The sequence below is a fragment of the Dendrobates tinctorius genome, unplaced genomic scaffold (genome assembly GCF_039654945.1).
Source record: "Dendrobates tinctorius isolate UK_male_01 unplaced genomic scaffold, ASM3965494v1 ptg000092l, whole genome shotgun sequence".
Classification (NCBI taxonomy): Eukaryota; Metazoa; Chordata; class Amphibia; order Anura; family Dendrobatidae; genus Dendrobates; species Dendrobates tinctorius.
The window spans coordinates 1,956,565-1,974,636 of NW_027361760.1; the positions used below are offsets into that span (position 1 = coordinate 1,956,565).

The following is an 18,072-nucleotide window of genomic DNA, read 5'->3' on the forward strand; positions in this document are numbered from 1 at the left end:
TTCCCGAACTCCAGTCCTCGTGGTCCCCACGGATCATGTGTTCAGGATTTCTATTTACTATGGAAATCCTGAAAACATGACCCCTGGGGACCATGAGGACTGGAGTTTGTGAAACACTGATGTTGTATACTAACCACTCCTTTCTCGTTTCAGGGAACAGAATTGTGAATCGGTGGCGGTCTGTGAGGGATCGTTTCAAGAAGGAGTTCAATAAAGAGATGCGGGCCCCGAGTGGATCTGGAGGACGCAGGAGCAAGTACAAGTACGCACAAGCCCTGTCGTTCGTCCGGGAGACAATGCTCACCAGAAGGTAAATATTACACACCACATGTGACAAAAAAATGTTTAGATGTAACTTTTTTTTTTCAGCCAGGGCCATACCATGTCACTATTTTAATTGTTTTTTTTTCTCTTTATTCCACAGCACGGTGAGCAGCACTCGGGAGCCTGCACGATTGGACCCTTCTGAGGCGATCCCTGAGGAGACCGGCACCGAGGGACACTTCGACCGCCCCGGTACATCTGCACCTTCCCAGCCTTCCCACACATTCGACCCATCTGTCCCATCCACCAGCACAGGAGCATCGTGGCCGCCTACATTACATGAAGCTGCTGGTGAGGAGATCGCTTTCCCTTTACCCCACCCTTCTGCCCCTGCCACCTCTAGTACACCTGCGGCTACTGGGCGACAGCGGCAGAGGGGTCAGGAAAAGAGTTATGCGCAAGAGTTCTTGCATCTGAATGCATCTTTCCAGAACTGTCTAAAAGTCTTGTCAGAGCAAATCTCCACAGGCTTTCAGCAGATCAACTCCAGCATTCTGGAGGTGAAGACACTTCTGCAAACCATGCATTCAGAAGCAAGATCTTCGCCAAACCACACCTTTTTCAGGTCTGTTGTGGAGCGCATGGCAACACTATCTCCAACCCAGCAGATGCATGTAATGCATTCGTGCCACGGTGCTCTACAGCAGGTTACCTCCCAACCTCCACCTCCCACCACTGTAGTTCCTCCACCTGCACCCCCTCCAGCCACTTTCCATCCTCCCCCTCCTATTACATCTGCACCCCCTCCAGCCACTTTCCATCCTCCCCCTCCTATTACATCTGCACCCCCTCCAGCCACTTTCCATCCTCCCCCTCCTATTACATACCAGCAACCTCCCCAGTACCAGACATCTCCCCACTTCCAGCAACCTGCCCCGTCCCAAACTCCTTACCCGTACCAAACTCCTTCCCCGTACCAAACTCCTTCCCCATACAACTTTCCATCAACATCATCTGCTCCTACAGTCCCTGCCCAACCCTCCACTCCACCGCCCACCACCTCTTCTGCCTCCCACATGTCCACCCATTCTGTAGCTTTTTCCACACCTTCACCTCTAACTGTTCCTTCCCCACCACGATCCCAGTCCTCTCTCCACACACCCAGTGTCGAAGTGTCCCGCAGCCCCTCCAGCAGTATTTCCACCCCACACTACACAGATTTGTAATGTGTGTTTTTTAATAAAAATGCCCATTGGGTTTAAAACCTTTATTAAAAAAGTTTTTTGCACTTTAAAAACATTTTACAAAAAAAAAAAAAAATTTTAAATAAAAGTTAAATTATCGTTTCACAATGGTTGTCTGTCATTTCTTTCTGCGGCGAACTATGTTTAAAAAAAGGTTAAATACAGGGTATTTCAAAGGTAAAAAGGTATTCAAAACCAGGTATATAACTGTGGGTAAATTTTAGCTTTTTGCCACAGTTGTGTTCCTGGTTGTGTTTGAAGCAAAGTATTTCACCTAAAAAGTTGTGTTTATTGTTGGTGATTTCCTAACAATGTACACAACTTTTGTTAAAAGGTGAAATACTTTGCATAAAACACAACCAGGTACACACCTGTGGCCTAAAGCTAAAAATAGTAAGACCATGACAAGATAGCCAACTTTGGTTGGCAAAGGTATATACTGTTGGTCCAGAAGGTACACAAGTTTGGTTAGGGCACAAATCTTTCACACTCTGTCATCCTGCCAGTGTACTCTGCCTTGAGGTGACATAAAGTATAGTGCAAAATTGTCCCTCATTACTGAAACCGTCACAGAACTTCTAGTGGTAATATTTCCAATGACAACATCCATCTTCGCCAGTAACTTGCTCTTCTCTCCAACCTGCACTTTCTCCTCTACAACCTGTCAAGGAAGGGCTGTAGGAACATGCTATATATAGTTTTCCAGTAGCCAATCCCGTTCGGAAGGCCACAAGGGTCAATTTTAAAAACCGGATCCGGCGTAATCCGTCGAAAAACGGATAGAAAAACGGATGTACCGGATGAGACGGATCCGGTTTTGTCTGTCAAGAAAAAGACGGATCCGGCAGAAAACCGGATCCGTCACATCCGGTTTTACGAAACATTTGCCGGATCCGGCGTTCCGGCACGACGCCGGATCGCGCCTGACGCCGAAAACCTGATGTGTGAAAGTAGCCTTATTCAGATGTGAAATGGAAGCTCCAGAGTTGTGTTTGAGGATAAGGCACAGTCAAAAGTTTTACCATAACCAGGTTCCCCATATCATGTTCCCACATGCCTTATGCATCTATTAGCCATCTGTGTCCATACTGTTACACACTTAACATTATGGCTGGTCCAAACAATCAGGGCAATGGTTACCACGCACCTTTTGTGTCTCCCCTTTTTCCCTCATAGATTGTAAACTTGCGAGCAGGGCCCTCATTCCTCTTGGTATCTGTTATGATCTATGTGATTATTGTTATGCTGTAATGTCTATCGTCTGTGCAAGTCCCCTCTGAAATGTAAAGTGCTGCGGAATATGTCGCCGCTATAGAAATAAAATTTATTATTATATTATTATTATAAGGAAAGTTGAACTTTTTTGTTTGTTTCCTGAATTGGCGGATCCCCGCAGCAACAGGAACTGTGCCATTTGCTTTGTTTTGCTTTCCCATTAGACCAGAAAGTCCGTGTTAAAGTTGCTAACCCTGCCCTGGTTTATCCTGTACCTCAATAAACCAGTGAAAAATGTAAAGTGACCTCGTTCCTATGTCTACCCTATGAGCAGCCAAGTGAGCCAATCTACCACACTCCCTACAAGTAATCTTCATTCCTCTCTAGACATCCTTCTTCACTATCCACTATCCATTTGTCTTCTAGCTCAGAATTGTCTCCAAGCTTTCTCCTGAGCATCCTCTATACTATGGAAGTCACTACCTTAGTACATCAAGATTGCTCATCATGATTAAAGCTTTTAAACATAACCCCCCAAAAATTTCATCTCTTCAGAAACACCAAAAATCTTTCATAACTCTCCTGCCACCTTCATTACCACCTAAGTTGATTCAATCCATGACCTACTGTCTCCTCTGTTTTGTACTGTAAATTCTAAGCCCTGGAGGGCAAGGTCCCCTCTCCTTCTGTACCATGACAGAAGAAGTTTTTACACCACATGACTTTCCCCAGACTTTGACTTCACACTATACTATAAGGATTCAACTTTTGTTCCCTCCCAACTAAACAGATTTTAATTTACCAATGAGAAAGTTTTAGACCTGGTCTACACTACAAGGCATGTTATAAGGGAGGCTAAAAAAAGATGTCTAACAGGTAGAGTTGAGCGAAATGGGTCGGTCAAATTCAAAAGTCGACGACTTTCGCTGAAGTCGGGTTTCATGAAACGAAACCCGACCATAGCGTGAGGTCGGCCACGAGGTCGGCGACCCGAGTGCCAAAGTCGCGTTTCAAATGATGCTTCCAGTGCCCTTTTTCAGCCAATGATGGAGGACGCACACTGTGGGCAACGCGATGACATAGGCATCGGTCACCACCATCTTTGAGAAGGGAATGCAAGTGATTGGCTGGCTTTGTGTGGCGTTACAGGGGCTATAAAAGGTCGTGCACACTGACCGCCATCTTACTTTTGCCGATCTTAGCATTAGGGAGAGGTTGCTGCTGCTGATTCAGAATAAGGGAGAGCGTTAGGCAGGGAAGAAGAACCAAAAAACTGCTTCTGCTGTTAGCGATTTCCACTGTACAACACAACAGTTTGTGTGCAGTGACAGGGGAGGCTATTTTTTTTGTGCATCAGGTCTGTTGGTTATTAGGCTGCCTTATAAGGCTCCCTGATAGCTGCGTTGCTGTTTGCACACTGCTGTGCAAACTGCTTTTTTAAAGGCTAAAAAAAAATACTTTTCTTCCCCTTTTCTGCACAGTTACCAAGCGTTCAATTTTCCACCCTTTTGTGTGCAGCAGTCCTGCTTATTAGGCTGCCTGCATCCATACTTGGACTGAGAGCATCATTGTCAGCCTCCTAATATCTCTAGTGAGATCCAAATTCTCACCAATACTATATACACCCTCCACCTTGTCATACACCATCCAATTTCAGCCTGTTACGTTGAGGTGTAATCTCTACTGGGCCTGAGACAATAGTTCAGCGTCCTCATGTCTCTAGTGAGATTCAAATTCTCACCAATACTATATACACCCTTCACCTTGTCATACACCATCCAATTTCAGCCTGTTACAATGAGGTGTAATCTCTACTGGGCCTAAGACAATAGTTCAGCGTCCTCAAATCTCTAGTGAGATTCAAATTCTCACCAATACTATAAACACCTTCTACCTTGTTTTACAGTACCATATAGCTGGTGGTATTTTGGGTACATTTTCTCAAAAATGAGGAAGTATGGTGGAAGTGGGCGGGGGTTGCCAGCTGGTCCTGATGGTGGTGGTGTTGGTGGTGCATCTGTTGGAAGTGGCAAAAGCACAATAGCACCTAAGGCAGGAGGTGTTGAGCCTGCGTCATCGTCTGGCTCCACAAGGCCTCGAAGCCTCCCTTTTCTGGGAGTAGGTAAACCGCTTTTAAAGTTGGAGCTTCAGGAACAAGTTTTGGCTTACATTGCTGACACAGCCTTCAGCTCTCTCGCCTCCTCTTCTGAAGTTTCAGGAACAACACCTTTCCTTGTGTCCTTCACCCCTACCAAAAGTGAAGGATGCGGCAGGCCACACTACAGATTACTCCATGGAGCTCTTTTCACATACCATGTCTGGGTTATCAAGTCAAATCGTGAATTCCCCAGTCCAAGATGAATCTGACATGGAGTGCACTGATGCACAGCCACTGCTAGATTTTTCGGCTCGTACTTTCACTCAGAGCACTAAATTATCCAGAATCAGACCCTGATGAAACTCAGATGCCCCTTCCCGCATACTATACCACCTTACATGGTGACACAGAGGAAGTTGTTGACCCAGATTGGCATCCATTGGGGAAGAGGGTGCGGCTACCAAAAGCTCAGAAGAGGAGGAGGAGGATCCGCAGCAGGTAACAACATCGCAACAGCTGTTATCTGGCAGGACCGTAGCAGTCCAAAAACGGGTTACAAAAACCAAAAGAGTTGCAGGACAGCTTGGCCAGACGGTCAAATTAGCACAGCGTGCAAGGCCTCAAAATGTCTTCCATAGTAGGAAGAGTGCAGTGTGGTACTTTTTTGAACAAAATCCTAATGATCAGGCAAAGGTTATCTGTATGATGTGCGCGAAGACCTTTAGCCGAGGGAAAAATCTGAGAAATTTGAATACCAGTTGGTGCATGCTTAGACATTTAACCACCATGCACTTGCAAGCGTGGACGGACTACCAAACCTCACGTATCACATGTGCACCTGCTCCGAATGAAGGTAGTCAGCAACGCTACATCGCTTCCCGCACTGTAAGCCCACCAGTTAGCACACCACCAGCAGCAAATGTCGAGGTGTCGTCGCAAGGGCAAATCAGTCATGGAATCACAATGTTATTGCTACGAAAGACTGAATCTAGGCCATCAGCAACAACACCAACACCATCACCAACCCTCTCTCAGTCCGCCATGTCCACCGCTAGTTCCATCATATGCAGCTCTCAAGTCCAGCTCACCCTACCAGAGACTCTGAGTAGGACAAGAAAGTACTCATCCTCTCATCCGTGTACACTGGGTTTGAACGCCCACATTGCCAAACTAATCTTATTAGAGATGATGCCCTACCGGTTGGTTGAAAGCAAAGCTTTCCGTGAGCTCATGGCCTAAGCAGTACCACGCTATGACCTACCCAGTTGGCATTTCTTTTCGCGAAAAGCCATCCCAGCCCTCCACGTGCATGTGAAAGACCGCATTGTCCATGCACTCAAGCAATCAGTGAGTGGAAAGGTGCACCTCACAACAGATGCATGGTCCAGTAGGCATGGCCAGGGCCGTTACGTGTCCATCACTGCGCACTGGGTTAATGTGGTGGATGCAGGGTCCACAGGGGACAGCGGCGGAGGGACAGTAAGGCCTAGCCCACGGTATTGGAAACAGTTGGCTGTAGGCATTCGACCCTCATCCTCCTCCTCCAAAAGCGAAAGCTCGTCCACAGAGCGCAGTCGCACGAGCACTCCATCTGCAGCTGCCAGTGTTGCACGCGAGGTGTCCCACTATCGAACAGTTAGTGGTAAGCATCAGCAGGCTGTGTTGAAGATGATGTGTTTGGGCGACAACAGACACACCGCGGAGGTACTGGCCGACTACTTGCAGCAACAAACTGAGTCATGGCTGGGCAGTCTACATCTTGAGGCAGGCAAAGTAGTTAGTGATAGCGGCCGGAATTTTGTGGCAGCCATAGCCCTTTCAAACCTCAGACACATACCTTGCCTGGCTCACACCTTGAACCTGGTGGTGCAGTGCTTCCTCAATAATTATCCGGAGTTAACACCCCTGCTCCATAAGGTGCTAAGACTGTGCTCGCACATCCGCCGGTCGCCCGTACACTCCAGTCGTATGCAGAAGCTGCAGCGATTGCTCCATCTTCCCAAGCACCGCCTAATTATCGACGTTGCAACAAAGTGGAACTCCACTCTGCACATGGTTCAGAGGCTGTGCGAACAGAGGCAGGCTGTAATTCATTTGTGGGAGTATACACGGTCAGGCAGTTTGCGGGCAGGCATGGAGTTGTCTGGTGTGCAGTGGTCGAAGCTGAAAGACCTCTGTAAAGTCCTTCAGTGTTTTGAGGAATTCATACGGCTGGTAAGCGCAGACGACGCCATCATAAGCATGAGCATCCCACTTATGCGTCTGCTCATGCAAACTTTGACGCACATTAAGGAGCAGGCGTCTGCAGCCGAGGAGGAAGAGGAGGAGGGAAGCCTTGATGACAGACAGCCATTGTCTGCTCAGGGAAGTCTCGTGGACGAGGTGGAGGAAGAAGAGGAGGAGGATGATGATGGGGATAATTATTTAGGGGAGGAGGATGCTTCTCGTGGGACAAGACAAAATGTTGGTGTGGCATGGTAGGTACAGGGTTTGAGCGTGACTGGAGGGATGTTGATTTGCCAGAAAGTGCTCCTCCACCCAGCACTCGCAGTGCATCATTGACACCTGGAACATTGGCCCACATGTCTGATTATGCCTTGCAGATCCTAAAAAGGGACCCCTGCATTGCCAAAATGATGAACGATGATGACTCCTGGTTGGCCAGCATCCTGGATCCACGCTATAAAGGCAAATTCCAAAACATCATGCCACAGGTGAACCTAGAGCTAATATTGGCTAACAAACAAGCAACTCTGGTAAACCATTTGTTTGAGGCTTTCCCAGCACACAGCGGCGGTGATGTTTCTCCCACGAGCCGTAGGGGGCAACATGGAAGAGGTGTTCGTGGTGCACACAGCCAAAGTGGCGTTGGACACAGGGGTTTCATGACCATGTTGTGGACTGATTTTTCAAGTACCGCTCACACGACTGGTAATACTGCATCGATTGAAAGTGACAGGAGACAGCAGTTGTCAACTATGGTTACAAACTACTTCTCCTCCCATATCGATGTTCTCCCTCACCGGTCATTCCCCTTTGACTATTGGGCCAGTAAACTTGACACCTGGCCTGAATTGGCACAATATGCCTTACAGGAGCTCGCTTGCCCTGCTGCTAGTGTGTTATCTGAAAGAGTCTTCAGTGCTGCTGGATCAATCCTGACAGAAAAAAGGACCCGTCTGTCGACCCAAAATGTTGATGATCTAACCTTCATTAAAATGAACCATGCATGGGTTTCAAAGAATTTTGTCCCACCCTCCCCTGCTTACACGTAGGTTGCCAGAAAAATGGCTCGCTTTTGTCCTCCTTTTCCGTGGACTTCTCCAATGACTCCATTTGCAGCTGCTGAATGTCCAACATAACATATGCCATTTTTTCCACCTCCCTAACTGGGCTGCCTCCCCCCACAAGGCCGGGGTCACCACCTGGCGCACGCACCCGTGCGAGTGCCGTTGCTCTGCACAGGTGGGTGGACCCACTCTTGGGCAACGGCACTGGCACAGGGTCCCTCATAGTACAATCAAGTGTCTCTGAAGGTGGGGGTGCACACCCGCTGTCAGACACACTGGCGTACTATGAGGGGCCCTGTGCCAGTACCGCCGGCCATGAGTGGGCCCCCCCTGCTTGCTCAGGATCACAGCACTTGCAAAGTTGAAATACTTACCTCTCCCTGCTCCACCGCCATGACATCTTCCGCGTTTCCTGACAGTGACATTCTGGTCAGAGAGAATGATGACATCACGTCTGTATGCCCTCTGTATAAACAGTCCAAGTGCAGTGAGATGGAAGATGGGGATGACGAGGAGTCCAGACTAGTACAGGGATTCCCTAGCGAGGAGACTTATTTAATTGCTTTCAATTTTGGGACAGCAATTTTTGGGGAGCACTATACTCTGGAGAATGATATATGAGGCCCACCATACACTGGAGCATTCCAAAGGTGGACATCAGACACTGGAGCAGCATTTACAAGGCCCATTGTAAACTGGAGCATTAGAAATGGGGCCCATTATATATGGAGCATTATTTGGGCCCTTAAGACAGTGGAGCTTCATCCATGGGGACCAACATATACTGTAGCATTATGTGGCGCTCATCATATACTGTGTGGAACATTATATGGGACAAATGATTCTGTATGGAGAAATATATGGGCCATTACTCTGTATAGCGCACTATGCGGTGGCCATAATACTGTATGGAGTAATATACTGTCCGCTTTTGGAGCTATTGGAGAATTTAAAATGGATATCAGTCATGAGATGTAAGCAGTGAAGTATTTTTCATTGTACTATACCGCTATTTCTCTGCCGTATCAGAGGATCATGAATTGTGGCATGTGTTAAAGGAGTCCAGTGACACTCTTTGGCCCTGGCCCACGAAAATCTGGAGCCAGCCCTCTCCCGCCCACTACTTTAGCCAAATAACCCCCAGTTTTCAATGCCTAACTATTATTATAAAGTAAATTAAGGTTGACAAGCTTAAGTAATAAGAATTGATGTTTTTGGCATTAAAATGGGCACTGTAGGTGTGTTTCCTGTCCTCCACTCACTGCCGACCTTGGTTCCCCATTGACTTGCATTGGGTTTCGTGTTTCAGTCGGCCTTCGACTTTTCACGATAATCGGCCGATTGCGTTCGACCCGACTTTTGAGAAAGTCGGGTTTCATGAAACCCGACTTGACCCGAAAAAAGGCAAAGTCGCTCATCCCTACTATCAGGCTTCTTGTGAAACATTACTTTTCTACCAGTTTCCTGCTAAACCTGTCTGTACTGATATAGCCGGTGGATAGGAGTCCTGAGAATCAGTCCACCCATCTCCAGAGGCATCACCTCAAAGTAATAATTTATATAAATTCTTGTATAAACTGTTGCACATCTAACCTTAGGTTTTCATGTTTAATTTTTTCATATTTTAGCATTTTGTAGATTTGTCCCAAAATTTACTGCAAAACGAAAATAAGTATCTTGTACTGAGCAAGTCAGCAACTTTATTTGTACAAATGAATGCAGAGTAACCAGATATTTTCCTAAATGTAGAAAAAAAACATTTGTTTATTTAATATATCAATATGGAATGTATATTATTTTTGAAAAATGTTTAAAATTTTCTGGATAGAAAGGAAATTGCAATGCTATTTTTAGATGTTAAATGGTTTTGCAGAACATAAAAATATTTTAGTGATAAGAATTAAAAATTGTATATATTTAATACTTTTCTAAAATTGTTCAAAATAAGCTTATTTCTTTTTCTTCCCCAAAAATCCTCCATATTGTCCACCATATTGTCCATATTGTCCACTAGATTGTCCACATCCACCGCTTGAACATCCGCTGTTTGATTGTCCACAGCCTCCTCCTCCGCATGAAAATAAATTTTCGAAGAAATTGAAAAATTCTTGTGGAAAAAAGAAAAAGGAAATTAAAGAGAAAAATTGAGTTGGTCTAGCTCTTTCAATTCAGAAACTCTAACATGATAGATTAGTATATTCCTCTACTTGTGTATACATATGGCAGATTACCTACTGGAGAAATCCTCCAATCCAACTCTAATCCATTATACAAACAAACAAAAAAATAAAAAAGGCTGTCTGTAGCAGTTTTTGGCCTAACATTTATCGAAGGCTCAAAAGAAAGGTTTGGCATTGACTTAAAGGGTAACCACTACAGATGGGTTAAACAGTTGAATTGACTTAACATTTTTCAAAAAAATTTGACTTCTGAATGCAATTTTTATGTGCAACTGGCAGGCTGGCAGGTTACTGTTTTGTAGTGGGCTCATATGTCTCATTGCTATAGGCCCTATCCAGTCCTCTGCAAAACTCTATCTGCCCTCCTCTTTTTGGGTATTGCCCGCAATGTCTTATTCTGCAATCTTCATTCTGCACCAGAGCATCTGGTGCGAAGTAGGGCTCTGATGTCACAACATGTGCAACTTTTGGCATAGTCAAAGATTGGGATGGAGTACATCATGACATCTGAAATTTTAAACGTGCCGGGTCTAGAGAAGAAGATGGTGAAGAGGATGTTGCACATTGTGACGAAGGAAAGAAGAGCCTGGGTGTGCTTCATAGAGGACTGCATTGGGGACCAGTGATCAGCCAGATGAGTACTGATTTTACATTCACCCTACATTTTTTATGTTCTTGGGTCTAAAAGGACCTTAGAGCTTAATTGGGATAATTCGATTTACATTGATTAACTTTGATGAAAATCAAATTCCCTGACCAAATTTGACCAAACTGCTGAATTTGAATCAGTAGACTCTCTTATCACTAGTAGTTACCTCTCCTAAGTGGTCATTACAAAATAGGTTATTTCATTCTGAATAGAGCTAATATACATAGTGCTAGAGAAAACAATGCCACTATGTCAAAGGACGCACTAGAGGAGCATCCCAGTGGAGTCCTGTCTTCTTTCAGTCTCTGTGGGACTTCTGGAAAAAGCCAAGCTCTGAGGAGCAGTGTTGTTGGGAACAGTGCAAGTCCCAGCAGTTGAACATTAGCTATCAGAATAGGCACTAACTTTTAAAGGTTGGAATAACACTTTATTATTTGAGGGGACAATTATCTAATTGTCTAGAAGATAAGCACTTACTATTAATACATCGAAGACCACATCCACTACTACAACAACTCTCGGTGCTTCCGCAGTCAGAATTTGCCCTGCATGGAGTTAGTTTCTGACAGCTGTTCACTGTGTTGGGACATTCTGCAACAGAAAGAAAAATGTTGTATTCTATGGTTGCCCATCAATTTGTATCAAAATGTATAAAGTGTTCTTTGTTAATACATGCTATACTTGCACCTCCCAAAAGAGTCATTAAATCTGTGTCCCACCAATACATTTTGGAAATCTGATTCTAGAAAGGTTTCTTGTGCCTCAACTCCTTGTTGAGATGGAACCAAGATTTGGAGGGGGTAGAGAATTATAGGGTGTAACTGCTAAAGGGGGCATGACTATAACCCATAACTTCCTGATTGAAAGCCTCCAACATATGTCAAATATGATGTATGCTTTTCACTTAGATTTTAATGTTTAATGTTGACTATTTCAAAAGTACATTTTGGACTCTTTAGAGCAAGGCCCTCAAAATTCTGAAACCTGGAACCAAGTCTTTAGTGATTAATATTTTTGAACATTGGATAGATTTTAAAATAGTGTCTTGTTACAGCCTGGAGAGAGAGATCTATTTTCCTATATAGACATATGTTCTGTTAAGCCTCGATAGCTATCTCCCGCCCTTGTTAATACATATATTTCTTACCACATTCAGGGTCACTTACCTAGTTTCTGGGAACCCAATGGATACAAGAACTTTGCCAAACTCTATTGCCATGACAAGTAATTTATTGCAATGATCATCTGATAAGATGTCATCATTGACCACCATTTGTTGGTGTTGGAAGCAGATCATGGAACCATGGAGATGAAATCATGGTGGCTTTAGATGAATTCCATGAAAATTTCAAGGTTATTATAAATTATTATCCTATCAGAGCAGTAGAAGCCATGCTAAATAACTTACAGTAAATTTATGAAAAGTACTGCAAGGAAAAAAAAATGACCCAAAGATGGTATAAAGGTGTAAGGCACAAAACCCAAAGACGGATTAAAGGTGTAAGGCATAACAAACCAAAGATGACTAATACATGTTTAATGTATTTCATGCTATAAAACATTTAATACAATATTTCTGAAAAACACTTTGAATTCATAACTTTATGAAAAAATGAAAGTCCAAAATAGCGTCAAGCTTGTTCATGAGCTGTTTTCTAGTATTGCGCTTCTACTCCCTTCCCAACACATTGACAAGTATGGCGCTGTTTCTACAGAAAAAAAGATTTTTTTTCTATTTTTAAAACCTGATACTTTTGTACAATAGACTATACAATATATTGATAGAATATTGAAGTAATGCAGATTTGACTATTTTATATCCATTTACCTAAACAATAAAAATATAATATAATAAAATAGTGCAAGATAAGAGGACGTCATCTGAACATCTCATAGACATGACAACCACATGTATAACACATAAGTCTACACAGGGCATGTACATATTCTTGCAGGGTCTGTACAGCTGATAAAACACTTGCTATTAATTCTAATTTACAGACAGGTCTGTGAAGCAGTATCTGCTTTCTCAAGTCTTACGTGATCTTCTGTAAAATCCCGATGACGGGGATATTAGTGCAACAGCCAAGGATAACAGCAGCAGGTAACCCAATGACGGCATCTTGTCACTTTGCTGTATTGTCACCGACATTCCACTTTTATACCTTTCTTTATGGGAGAAACAAGGGTGTTGTCCACAGAATAAGCTATAGCTTTCTACTTTTCTCATGTGCCTCCCTTGATTATTGCTTAATAACAGGAATCCGTCTAATAACATAGCAGAGATGTAATGGGAGCAGCTTTGGACGGTGTTAATGTAGTTCACATAAATTATGTATCCACTGTTTTGAAAAGTTTTACACAATTGGTTGTTGCCAAGAAGTAGTAAATCCTGAAAACTTTGGGTAATCATCAGGTCATTGATGCCCTACTCTTTGCAAAACCTTGTAGACTAGTATTTAGAGCTCTTTATTACTGTTGGGGCATATTTTGCCATTGGTCTTTAGCATAGAGGATTTAAAGAATGGTAGCTGGCCCTGACATTAGATAAAATTTGGTAACGCCTACCGATTAAGTTGGGAACAATCAATGACCAATACTGACGCCATAGAGTACGAATATCAGGCACACAGGATTTCAGCATATCTGAATCTTTGGTTTCTTAAGTAAAACTTCCATTAAAGGTGTCCTAATTCTCTTTTCTTCTGTTGGAATAAACATGCCTGCTTAGCCAAAGTCCATCCTGCATGCTTATGACGTAGTCTGGTGAAATTATTGTTGGGCAAACAAGCACGTGGTCAAGAACCATTGCAGTTATTTATGGTCAGTGTTACAATTGTAGAAGTAAAATATTATGATTATCTTAGAAGGTAAAAAATATATTTTTCACCATACGATGGGAAAGAATTTAGTTGACATAAAAATTCTGATGGATTTTACCAAAGTTTTGCTGGAGAATTCAAGGAAAAATAAATGGCAGCCAGGGTCTGATTCATACTACCTGAGGTTTTGGCTGGGATGGATCAGCTAACAGGTTCCCTATAAGCCACATAACTCTGAGATTATTGGGTAGGGGACCAAGGTAGGTGCAAGGTAAATCAAGTATTGGGGCATATTTACTGGATAACATATGAGATTTCCAGCATTTTGGGGCTGCAGATATAGAAATGTTTAGGTGATAGGCAGACAACATTTAGCGGAAGGAATCATATTGATAATTCTTAGGGTGCTAACAGGTGTAGCCAAGAATGGAAGTCTAGAGTATGTAAGTTGGCAGCGGGACAGTTCGTGGACAATCAGGAGGTACATGTCCCCCAGGTGCCAAGCCACAGTGATGTAGGACTTGGAGTAGCAGGCTCCAGCACACATAGTGCTGAGAGGTGTTTAATGGGCCCAGATTATGGGTCTGGTTTTTTGAGCAGCTGAAAGAGCTGGGTGGGATCGGCTGCTCACTTACCTTCAGTCCAGGTCTTGGATGGTCTAACTTAAGGCAGCTGGGGCTGTCTCACTTTGTGTGTTTTTGCAAGGGGAGGAGATCTTGTCTGTGCTCCTCAGACCCTGCTGGAGTCTGAGAAGGGGGACTTAACATTTCAACCAGTGAGCCCATTGCTTTATATGGACTGGTTAATTTACATTTTTGTCCTGTTATACCTTTTTTTTTCTCTGAAGAGGGTGTTTTATTTTGTTATCCTGACCAGTTTATGGACATTTTATGAACCGCCCATTTGGTTTGAACTGAGCGAACTGAATCCCTGTGTGTGAACCAGCGTCTACCACAGATCTGGTCCTTCACAAGAACTCTAGCAATAGATTGCTTGTGAAGAGCCATATTATTAGGTTACTTTGCGCTATTCCTCCTCTATGAATGCATATCTGAGATATATAAGATTTGGAATTCCTACTTTTGATTCAACTGTTGCTCCGTACGTTATATATTTTGCACCTATGGTCATCTATCCAATAATCTCACCTTGTTATGGTTTAAAAGTTAATTATGATTTTTTTTTTGCTGGGATCCACTGTAAATACAATTTTTAACATTGTGTTTTTCCTATTTTAATATTCAAAAGTGCCAAGGCTCCTTCCATAGATGGCACAGGCGCAACTCCTAAGACACAACTGTATATTTTAGGACTGATTGCAGTTAACTACTATTTGTACATACGGTTACTTACATTTATATGAGGGGTTTACAAAAAAAGGTTAATATATCAACAAATAAAATGAAAGATGCTTGGTATTTCCCGATTGCTATAGATTACAAAATGTGTTGAAAAGATTCCAGATTATAGGTTTATTTCAATACTTAGAACTAAAAAATATTACTATTGCGCTTGGAGTCACCGTAAAATGAAATGAAAAAACAAATATATGAGCCAGTAATGAATAACCAAATTAGGACAAACAGTATAGTTAGCACAAAACTAGTCATATAAATCCCTTTGGATCTTGTCTCCTATTGCAGTAGGGGTTAAACTACCACACAAAAAAAAAGGAATGAACTCAGTCTGAAATCAAGGTGCCCAGTAACAGATATTGCACATGGATCAAAGTTACCTCCTCCAGTAGCAAGGGTTGAGGGTGCCACAAGTGAAGTAGGCGGCTACAGACTTCAATGAAGCCGCCGCTGATTCCAAGTTACAGTTTCCACAGGTCCTTTTAGGATCGATATCACTCCTCTATTAAATAACCAAATGATTCCTTTCTCCTTATCGCTTATGGCCGGCGGCAGCAAGCGCTATATGCATGCTGAAAAAAAGTTGTGTGTGCTGAACGCTGTGTCCGACCGTCACGCTGTGCTCGTCAGCACAGGACCTGCGTGATGTCAGAGGCACGTGATGTGCTGGGCTGCAGCCGCTATGGATCGCGGTATGGACCAAAAAAGCTATCTGATGCGTTTCAGAGACTCCTGTCTCCTTCCTCAGGGATATTTTAATCACTATATTCTTGCATCAGAATTTCAAAATGCAAGCATATCAATTTTGCCGCCTCAGCATATCAATTTTGCCGCCTCAGCATATCAATTTTGCTGCCTCAGAAACGGCTGTATTTACAGCAAGGATCTCATATTGTTTTGGCATACTCAAGTGAGTAATACAAGTTTAGCACTTTTTTCTGCAGATATACAAACAGGCTTATCCTTATTTAACCCTATATTATCTATCCAGCAGCCTTTTGCATTCAAACGGGATGCAACATACATCTGTGACAGTGTGAATAATCTCGGATATCGCCATATATCTTCTACCACGAGATCCTTCACACATTATCAAGTGAGTAACCGGTAACCGGATTTTTTCATTTCCCAGTATAGCGCAGTGTATTTCTTTATTATCAGTTTTAATATTACAGAAAATTGCAATTAGCACTGAATGTATCTTCCATCAACTAAATAATCCTTATTCTGCCTAAGGGATCTCACTAAGGCTATGTGCCCACGTAGCGTTTTAAAACGCTCACTAAAAACCGGACTCCTTCCCAGAAATCGCGATTATGATCGCGATTTTGCCGCGATTTTCGCGTGCGAGATTCAAGCACTTTCCAAGCGATTTGAAGCATCGCTTGGAAAGTGATTGACAGGTTGGTCGCACTCGTCAAACATAGTGTTTGACAAGTGTGACCAGGTTTTTACTATTGAGGCCGCCTATGCGGCATCAATAGTAAAAGAAAGAATGTTAAAATGCTAAAAAAAATAAAAAAATCGGGGTATATTTACCTTCCGGCGTCCCGCGCTGCATTCCCGGCCTCAGCGTTCCCAGTAATGCCTTGCGAGACCTGTGATGACGTAGTCTCGCGTTACTACAGCGATCTCACGAGACCGCTAGAGTCACGCGAGACTACGTCATTACAGGGCCTTGCCGCAAGGCATTACTGGGAACGCTTAGGCTGGGAATGCAGCGCGGGACGCCGGAAGGTAAATATACCCCGATTTTTTATTTTTTATTCTTTTTTTTACAGGGGTATGGTACCCAGGGCCTGGAGGACAGTCTCCTCTCCTCCACACCGTGGGTACCAACCGCACATGAGACGCTTAACTTCCCGCATGGTGGGCATAGCCACATGCGGGAAGTAAGCGGTTCTCATGTATTCCTATGGGTGCGGAATCGCTGCAATTCTTTGCGATTCCGCACAAAAGAATGAGCATGCTGCGATTTTTTCCGCGATGTGATTCCGCCGTGGAAAAAAGCGCAGCATTAGCACAGCATATGCGGAATGCCATAGGAATGCATGGGGGCCGTTATGAACACGATTTTTAAACGTTTTCGCGCCGAAAATTGCGGCAAAAACGCTTAAAAATCGCTACGTGGGCACACAGCCTAAACCCCAAAGAGTAATAAAAAATGGAAGGTAAAAAAAAATAATAATCTCTTCGCTGATCACCTGTCTGGCCAACTCTGCAGCCCGCTGTCCGGTCCTCAGCACTTCTTCTTTTCTTTTTCCCTTGTTGAGTGTATTATCATTGGCTTCTTTCACTCCAGGCTTCCAGGTCCAATAGGCCTCGGACATCACTGTGCATGAGTGCAATTTCTTCAGGACATGTGCAGTAATTTTTTTTTTTTTAATCTCTTGCTTGACCCTCTACAGACACCCACCATTTTGCTGAACTTTTAAGGAGTAATTTGCTAGAAATGCATATTCTGGACAACTATGGATGGCTTTAAAATCTGAGAAGAATTTAATTTTGCTCAAATAAATTCACTCAAAGTTTAGCATCCTAAATATGGGACCTTCCCTCCTCCAGAAACAGAGTTTAAATTTTCTTATTTATAAAATTTCAATAAGATCTCAGAGGGATTCAGACTGTAAAATGCCAGGTCAATTTTGTCTTTTACATGGGTCAGTTTCTGTGGGTGCAGAGATTGTGCTGAGTATGACCAATCTCAGGATTACAAGTATATTTTATATACTAACAAGTCTTACATAGGTGGTGATTATTTTTTGGGTGTCTACTGATTATGATAAAGGTGTGAACAGAACTCTAGGGTTATACACCTACTTTTTTGGCATAGGATACATAAGTGTATAAAAGAATACTTTATAACTGCTGTAACATTGCAATTAGATAGACATTCATCAAGTTCAGACTTGTAGAGATGGGTAGAGTTTTGAATCTTGTATTGTAGTGTAGTGG

The 18,072-nt window shown here is 43.3% G+C and overlaps 1 long non-coding RNA gene across 1 annotated transcript; it reads right to left on the reverse strand.

Annotated features, from left to right (window-relative positions):
• Nucleotides 1–9,780: 9,780 nt before the first annotated feature.
• Nucleotides 9,781–13,132, reverse strand: LOC141098456 (uncharacterized). The gene is made up of 3 exons (XR_012234238.1): nt 12,981–13,132; nt 11,418–11,531; nt 9,781–10,218 (listed from the first exon to the last, which is right to left on the reverse strand). It is a non-coding gene; the product is annotated as an uncharacterized lncRNA (long non-coding RNA).
• Between the last annotated feature and the right edge of the window lie 4,940 nt (nt 13,133–18,072).